This window comes from Meleagris gallopavo, chromosome 2, assembly GCF_000146605.3.
Source record: "Meleagris gallopavo isolate NT-WF06-2002-E0010 breed Aviagen turkey brand Nicholas breeding stock chromosome 2, Turkey_5.1, whole genome shotgun sequence".
Classification (NCBI taxonomy): domain Eukaryota; kingdom Metazoa; phylum Chordata; class Aves; order Galliformes; family Phasianidae; genus Meleagris; species Meleagris gallopavo.
In genome coordinates, this window is record NC_015012.2 from 55,762,374 (window position 1) to 55,771,186 (window position 8,813).

At 42.8% G+C, this 8,813-nt stretch overlaps 1 non-coding gene across 1 annotated transcript; it reads left to right on the forward strand.

The window, feature by feature from the left end:
• Positions 1-6,192: 6,192 nt before the first annotated feature.
• Positions 6,193-6,264, forward strand: TRNAE-CUC. Its single transcript has one exon. It is a non-coding gene; the product is annotated as a tRNA-Glu (tRNA).
• Positions 6,265-8,813: the final 2,549 nt, after the last annotated feature.

Genomic DNA, 8,813 nt, shown 5'->3' on the forward strand with positions numbered 1-8,813 from the left:
CTTGAGGTCCCTTCCAACCCTGGCCATTCTGTGATTCTGTGATACATTCAGATAACAATCATTTTTCTTAGTAGCTACGTTAGTCAACATCAACACCAAAGCTTGTTGGACTTAAAGGGAAGTATTTAGCATGGGATTTTTTTTTCTAATCTAAAAACTGCTTAAAGTTCCCTTTCAAAATCATCTATGTTGATCACAGAGCTTATAAATAAGAGGAATAACAACTTTTTACGTGGTCTGACAGTGATAGGACAAAAGGGAATGGTTTTAAACTAAAGGAGGAGAGATTTAGATTAGATGTCAGGGGGAAATTTCTCATTGAGAGAGTGGTGAGGTCCTGGCACAGATACCCAGAGAAGCTGTGGTGCCCCATCCCTGGAGGCACTCAAAGCCAGGTTCTATGTGGCCCCGGGCAGCCTGAGCTGCTGGGTAGCAGCCCTGCCCATGGTGGGGAGGTTGGAGCTGGATGGCCTTTTAGGTCCCTTCCAAGCCTTTCTGTGACACTAGGATTCTATGATTCCAAGTGTGAATGAAGCTCTCAAAGGGACATGCAGCCATCTCCCACCACTACAATCACTGTTCACAGCATCTGTTTTCTACTGCTCAGTGTCAGTACTGGGACAAAACCACCAAAGAAAAAGAAAACTGCAGTCTTAAAATAGTACCCCTTACAAGACTTCTTTTGGGTTTGCTGAATTGCAATGGAAGATATGGAGCCCTATCCACTGAAGTGGAAAACATACTTATCTCTCAGCTGAATTTAAATGTCAATGACAGAGACAAACTATTTAATGCCAGGAGAAGTTGTCTCTGTGGAGATGTAGTTTACTCTACATTCAAGCACATCACCTGTTTGTCTTGTGCAGAAAACTCTGTGAGGATAATGCATAAATTCCATATACCAGACAAAGTAACCACATATTCCTCTTCAGTGTTTGCATAGCCCTGAGCATTTCAGAAGTCTATTCCAGCTACTGGCATTGGGAAGAAATCACTCCAGTTCCAGTCACAGCAGCAGAATAAGCACACTAAGGCTGGAACACAAGCACAGTATAAGTTCTGTTACAGAACTGTGAGATATTGCTTGGAATTGAAGTCATAGAGTTTGTAACATTGGAAGAAACTGAGTGACTGGATCTAATAAACCATTTTATTTTTACTGAGTCTGGGAGCAAGAGATAGTGCCTATCAGTTACAATCATGAACATGATCTATAGAATAGGTATAGATACAAATACACATCATCTTTGAAATAAAACCTGAAACAAAATTTAGTTTTGATATCTTTATAACATAAGCGATAAAAACAGTCAGAATATTCTGCTCTTTCCTGTGACAATACATTCCTGTGGAAAATATTTTAAATGCAAATAATTTAACACTGTTTAAATCATGGTCTTTGTGATACTGATGCTTAGAATATCTTTACCAGACGTTCATGTCTGTTACTGATTTCAGGATCAGACAAACTTGTTTTATCGCTGATCGCACTGTACTGGAAGAGACAAAAATGCAAGCTTGTTTTTAATTACTTTCAAATAATCAATTTTTACTCTTGAAAAAGGACTTCTTACACAAACTCACATGCATAATAGCATATAGAAGAACAGACTTCAGATGCCTAAGTACAGTTTTTGAATGGAGTCTGATCTCCTAGTGAATATCCACTGCAGTGTATATTAATAGAACTGCATACATTGCAGAGAATTTTCAGAGGTAGTGACAGTGAATTTCTGGCCTGCACTCAGATCAGCTTCCACAAATATATTAAAAGAAAAAAGAAGGAGAAGTAAAAAAGAAAAAAGAAATCAGTTGCTCAGGCAGGGCTCAAATCATTTTTTCCCCAAACATCTGCATCTGTTACCTTACTGCTCATTTATTTAAGGAAGGTAACACACTATAAAGAATTACTAAAGAATATCCTAACAGTCCAATTTTGAAAAGGTATAAAAATAAACATGAGATGGATGTTTTCTATTCCTATTAGCAGTCATTCTGTTACTGGTTGTTGGTTCTCTCTCCCAGCCCCAAGAATTTTTACAATTTTTCACTATGAAACAGTCAGAAAATAGGTTTGATACAGACAGACTTTGATTCCTAACTGAGTCTCTGCTTGATCCTATCATGCACTTGGGGCTGACTTCCGTCACAACACATCACTATTTTTAGTCTGGTTTCTGCAGTTAGGGCAAAGAGGAATCTTACAAATCTTCCTGACTAACCCTGTAGTTTTGAATTAATTGCCTAGATTTAAATCAATTTAGCAGGTAGGGATATGGAAAATTCCTAGAAATTTCCCAAAAATGAAACAGAGAGAGAGCAGAGCTTTAAACACTTGTAAGAAGTTCTCCCCTCGTAACTGATAGTGTTCTCCAGTTTTTTCTGTCAAGTGGATCAAACCAGAAGGTGCTTCCAAAATCTCTGCAGAGGAGACTGAGAAATGAAAGGAATTTACTCAGATACAGAAGGAGATAATAACAAAGCTGTATTTCTTTCAAATAAGGTTTTTTCTGAGTTCAGTGGACACCTGAAGTAGTACCCACTGCCATGCCTTATCACAGACTCCTGTATCACATTTTAACAGAGGCAAGAGGAAAAGCTGACCTACGTATCTCTGGGTCAAACGCAGAGCAGAGGAAGAATGGCAGAACAAGGGAAGAAGTAATAGAAGTTGCAAGATAAATTATAACAATATTGCTGGTGAGTTACTCTCCTATTTCTCTTCAGAGTCTTTAAAATATTTTCCATAAGCAGTAAATAACTGGTTTACAAAGTATGAAAACATGACATTGCAAATTCTCACATACTTCCCCCTAGCGCTACTGAAATTAAACTACAAGAAGACACAGCAATTCTCCTTACTGCTTCTAAAATGATCTTGGAGCTAGGAGTATCAGAACTGCTGTAAAAATTGGGAAACATCTTTTGAGATTTTCCTTAGATTCTTTCCATAAAACACTACCGCAAAGAAAATAGCTTTAAGAAATCTAAATGCAATAATGTGTTGTTTTGCTTTCAACATCCCTCCCTCACTCCCCAAACATTATTATAATAGGACAATTAGGTAACCGTTCTGTCTATACATGGAAATTAAGCACAAAACAGCAGGAGACTGTGCAGAATCTTTTCCTTCCCTTTCATTTCTATCTCCCTAACACTGGGATGATGCACATTTTAAACCAGGCTAATTTAAATAAGAAAAGCTGATGCCAAGACTTTCCAGCTCAAATAAACAGCTGGAGAAAGAGAGAAGTGATAAACGCACATATTGCACATAATTATAAATAATGTTTACACTGTCTGCTCAGATACAGGATTTTCCCTACTACCAGGATGGGTATTCTAGGTAGTAAAGACAATTTGTGCTTACCATTATGTTGCGGAAACATAACCAAATAAAAGACTTGAGTAAATTAACAGATTGCTTTGATGTTGTTCTTACTCATTTTTATGCAGTAAGCCTGCTGTCACACATTAATTAACCTGGCAAATGAAAGTAATAATAATATGTAACATATTCATACGGAACAGACAAGTTAATTGTGCTGCTTTAGAGCTTGCAGTTAAAGTGATTGCTTTGATTTTTCAGGTTTCAGAATTCAGCTTTAATTACTCATCTCTGAAAGCTGGGGTACAGTACCCCTGACACCGAGTGCCACTCACTTGGCCTAACTGACAAAGCTATCCCGCCATGTCGGGTGACAAGGAGCATGGCTCTGCAACATCCCTCCCCTGGTGCACTCGGATGATCATTCCTCCCCAGCCGGCATCACGGGGATGCAGGCACAGCTGCAGCTGTGTCCACATGGGCAGGAGGATGAAGTGCTGACAACTCCACGGAGGGGTTTCTCTGTCGGACACAGGAATCAAGAGAAGAGGTGCAATCTTTTGTCAGGGCACACGACTCGCAGGGAAGTGAAAGTCTTTTCTAAAAATAACTAGACAACCTCCGACTTCCAGTGCCACTTTCCTGGCGGTCATGGAGTCTGCCCCCTGCCGCTGCAGCCTGGATTCACACCCAGTTAAAAAATTGCAGCAAAGCTTCTCCTGAACATACATTCGAGTTTTCACCACCTTTACATCTGCAATCAAGGACCCCTTCACCAAGAAATATAAACTTAATCATATTACTTCGCAGTCATGTGGATCTATTCTAGTTTTGAAGGAGCTGCCTTTACTGCTAGCATCACAGCCACAGAAGCACAGAACTCAGCTGCCCTCCAAAAGCCACTTTTGGGGTGACAGTAAGCATTCGAGATGGGGGAGCCCTGCTGCTAATTGTGATGCCACGGAGTTGGTTAAGCACACAAACAAACTTGAACCAGCAGCTGGGCTGGTATACAACTACTTTATCTTAAATTGATGTTCCAGGCAGACTCTAGGGTCAAAATGACCACTATATTTACACTGGCTCAAACTGGCAGGACACCAAGTCACACACGGACTTTCTCTTCAACAAGGGGCACTGGTGACCTGCTGGGACCAGCTGATTTTCTCCTGACCATGTCCCCATCTTTGCATAGCTCTCAGGGCATAGTGGCTCCTCAGTCTGGGCAGCTCCCTGTCCAGCAGCCCTCAGCTCTGGCCCCTCAAGAGGAAAATGCCTTGGCCTTACCAAAGAAGATGTTATTGACCTATGTGTGTGAACTGAAATTCTTGTAGGGTATCAGATAACTGACTGTATCCAACAGGGCCTGATTCTTACTTTACAATTTTATAAACTGACTGCATTACTGTGCACTGAAATCAATCATTCTGGACAAAAGCAAGTTCCATTTCAATCCAAATATGCATTGTGTTCAAGCCTGCTAACTGTGAAAGGCTTTGGCTGAAAGGAACCGTTGGCTCAGATGAGAGGCTGGTAAGGCTGAAACCAAACTCCTTGAGCTCCTGAGCATATCCCTAAGGAAAAAGGAGTCCTCTATGTTTGCTTTCTGACTCTGAAGCTCATTAAGATAAGCTAAGGCATATTTGCAGAATTCGCTAACTTAAATCTGATGCATATCTATCTTAATGTGGAAAAGGTTTACTCTATAACAAATTTCAGTGACGGAAGGTTTGAGAACTAGATATTTGCTTGTATAGAGAAAACCTTTTTACATTATGGATACGGCTTCCATAGGGAAAAGATTTTGCTAGTCATAGAGTCGTTTTAGTTGGAAGGGACCCTTAAAAGCCATCTGGTCCAACTGCCCTGCAATGAACAGGGACACCTACAGCTAGAGCAGGGTGCTCAGTGCCATCTCCATCCTGACCTTGAATGTATCCTGGGATGGGGCATCCTCTCCCTTTCTGGGCAACAAAGTACTGCTGCCTGCAGACCTGCTTTGCTTGTGAAACAACGGTGCCAGGGGGAAAAGTACTTATGCAGATGTGGTCTGCATCTACAGTAGTCATGGATTCCTACCTGCCAACACAGGACAGTGAACCGTCCACCTGGTTCCCATTTTGGAGCTGCAGATTTCACTGTTTGCCTTTGGATTGGCATTTTCCTATGGACCAGGGAACCTTCTGCTCCCTCGAGCTTCTCCCAGAACGCAGGTGCAGCTGGAATGTCCTCTCTCCCAGGCATCTTGCCCTCAGTCTGCAAGTTCCTGGCACTTTGCTGACAAGGCCTTCTCTCCTCTTTTAAGGGAGGGCATAAATATTCGTGCAACGTTTTTCCCCGGACAGAAGAAACACATCAGGTGCTGGCCCACTGCCACTGTGGAAACACTGCACATACAGCACACGGCACAATACGAAGTGCTTTAAAAACTTTAATCCCGGGTGCCGGCCCTCCATAGTGTCTCCGCCCAGCTCCAAAGCCTCCGCCTCTACCCAGCTTGAGGCCTGCCCTGGCTCGGGGTCCCTCCCGCCCCGTCCGGCCTCGGAAGGAGCTCCCTGGAATGAGGAAGCCCGGCGGCCCCGGCTCCTTCCTCCCGCAGACGCTGACGGCGGTTGCTCGGGCTGCCAATCTGCCCGCTGTGAGCGAGGGCCCGCCACAGCACTCGCCTCGGGGCCGAGTGGGCTCCGCTTCCCTTCCGCTGCCCCCTTTCCATAGGGTGGAACGGAAGGTCCCTTCTTCACGGACACCTACTTCCGAAGCATTGTACTGTGCAGAAGAGGAAGAGCAAAGGTAGAACGCCACAGGGCAGAAACATGGCGAGCTGATAAAGTGTTGATACACAAACTACACAGCGCAGGCGGGGTTCCCTGGTGGTCTAGTGGTTAGGATTCGGCGCTCTCACCGCCGCGGCCCGGGTTCGATTCCCGGTCAGGGAAACGAGTAACTTTTAATTTCTTTTCCGGGATGTTTTGCTTTTTAAAATTCTCTTTGTTCCTCTTTACTTTTATAGCCCGACGAGCATGCGGACGGTCTCTGTGCCGAGCCTAAGTTGTTGGTGTTCCTGCTAAGAGGGAAGTTTCAGGCATGGTTTGCAATCTGCAGGACCTAAGCGAGGAGGGAGTTGTGCAAAATCTTACGCTGTGCACAGATACCTGCAGGGTGGCAAGGCGTCTACCTGGATGTCCTGCCCTCACAGAAACGTCTCTGCAATATGATACCGTATTCCCCCTGCAGGACCTATAAGAGCCAGCTGAACAACACCTGCCAGGCAGGCAGCACAGTTGGTCAGCATGTAGAAATTCCCCTTTTTGACTGCTCTGACATCAAAAGGTGTTCCTGCTACTTTCTCCACAGATGAGCAGGCAATGGTGCCACAACAGGCAATAAGGACCTATTGCCATGGCAGACCTCATTGCTCACAGCCTCCACATCACTGGAGCATCCTGTGGAGAAGATTCAATCCCCCCAGCAGGAGGAAGGCTGCTGTTCTCCCTGGGGCCTGAGGAGCAAGCTGCCATTTAGGGACTGTGGGAGGACCTCTTTATTCATATTGGAGTGGTGCCTGCTGGCATGTAAGACAAGAAATACCCATAATAAATGAATACCATGAAGTCAGCTTAGTTAGCATGACTGGCAGGATCCTCCCCACTATCAAGAGTATGCCACAAGCCTTGCATCACCCACAGGTAACTCCTTCAAATTGTCAGGCTGTGCTGTGTGCTGGAAGACTTTGATATGAAAGCACCCCTGGAAATAATATCTTCTTCTTCCTTTGCCTGGATGTGCCAGATGAGTGCTGCGCTCTGAGCCACTCTCCAGTACAGATGGGAGTGTCTCATAAGAAGCCAGAGGTCCTCTGCTCTTGTTTTTTTTTTTTGTGTGTGAAAAAAGTGACTTCTGGGGGGTGCAAAGGGAAAAGCCTTCCTTTGATTTAAGGCATAAAGCATAAATTCAGTTTTTGTAGTGATATCTTTGCATGCTCTTAGCACCATGAGCCCAGATTTAAAGTCATCTGAGAAAGGTTAATCATATACAAGATTTCAGAAACTTTGAAAAAACCCTACAAAACAGCTCATACAGGTTGTAATATTGTATTAGGAATGGAAGAGTTATCATTCCAAAGCCTTTTCAGTCCAGTACTAGATCTGAAATTTGCCACTTAAGCTCAGATAATGAATACCCACTTTGAAATGAGTGGAAAACAATCCTTGTGCTAGTTTCCTGATGCTTCAGGTTCTGCCATGGTTACTATTTGAATTGAAAAAACACCAGGATAAGTAAGTGTTCATTTTTAGTGTGGATCAGATTGCTGTGGTAGTAAAATCAGTGATTTTGAAAATTTGAGAGGTCAGGCTAAGCTAGCCCTGACAAAGAGAACATTCCTTTCAGCCAAGGGCTGACAGCCTGTGATTGTTTCCAGCTCCCACTTCTGAGCTGAGCCAGCACCTGACTCACTCCTCCGAGAGCCATCTCACCTTGCCACCACATCATCACTGCTTGATACCTTCTTAGAACTGTGGAGTTGACTCCTAGGAATGGGTACCTGGCCTTGTTAACATTGGAATGGCTATTTCTCCACAATATTTTTTAAATTTTTTTCTGTATAGGTGCGGTCTCTCCAATCCATAGGTAGATAAAAGGAGAGCAGAGAGGGAGGTGTTGTCTAAATGTACTCACTATGGTTATGCATATTTCATAAAGCTTCTCGATAATGTCTTAATTGCACTTTCATTGATGCACACTTGGTTTGCCAATATTCTTTGGCGCAGTTTTAAAGATTGGCTTTCTTTTACCTGGGCCTCAGATCTCCATGATGGGAAGAAGGTACTCATTTATAAGAGATGGAAGAAGAATCTGTCCTGGAGTCTTTGTTGTTGTTGTTGTTTTAAATAATAGGTAACTCATGACACTGCAGAAATACCTGACCAGCTGGCTGAATTTGCTTTCAACTATGGTACATTTGAGATAAAAATCTCAAGTATTTTTAATTTCACTTATGTTCTTCCTGAAAAGTTTGACCAATAACTTTCCATCTCACAGCAAAAGTTAATGGGAATACAGTGCAGTAGAAATAAGGAAGGTAAAGAAATCAATATCTTAACTATAGATCAGTTTAACCAGCAGTTGAGTATCCAGTTAAAATTCTGAACTCACACTCTGTATACCCTTTCTGAAATTTTAGAAAACAGGAACTTTCAGATACAAGCTTGATCTTATGTCTTTCAGGCTACGTCCTTGAAGGTACAGAACTATTTTAATTCTGCTTTTAAGGCTCTTCCAATCCTATATGCCTGTGATAGGCATAAAACTTTGCATGACTGAATAACAGCAGACTATTTAGAAAATGAAAGCTCCTTTTTCTTTTCTTTTTCATTTCTTTTTTCCTAAAGACTTCTTTTCTGCTTGTTCTCATATTGCACTCTTGTCTGAAGGACACGCGTTCATCGGTTCCCATGACATTCAGGTGACAGCTTATTCTATTATT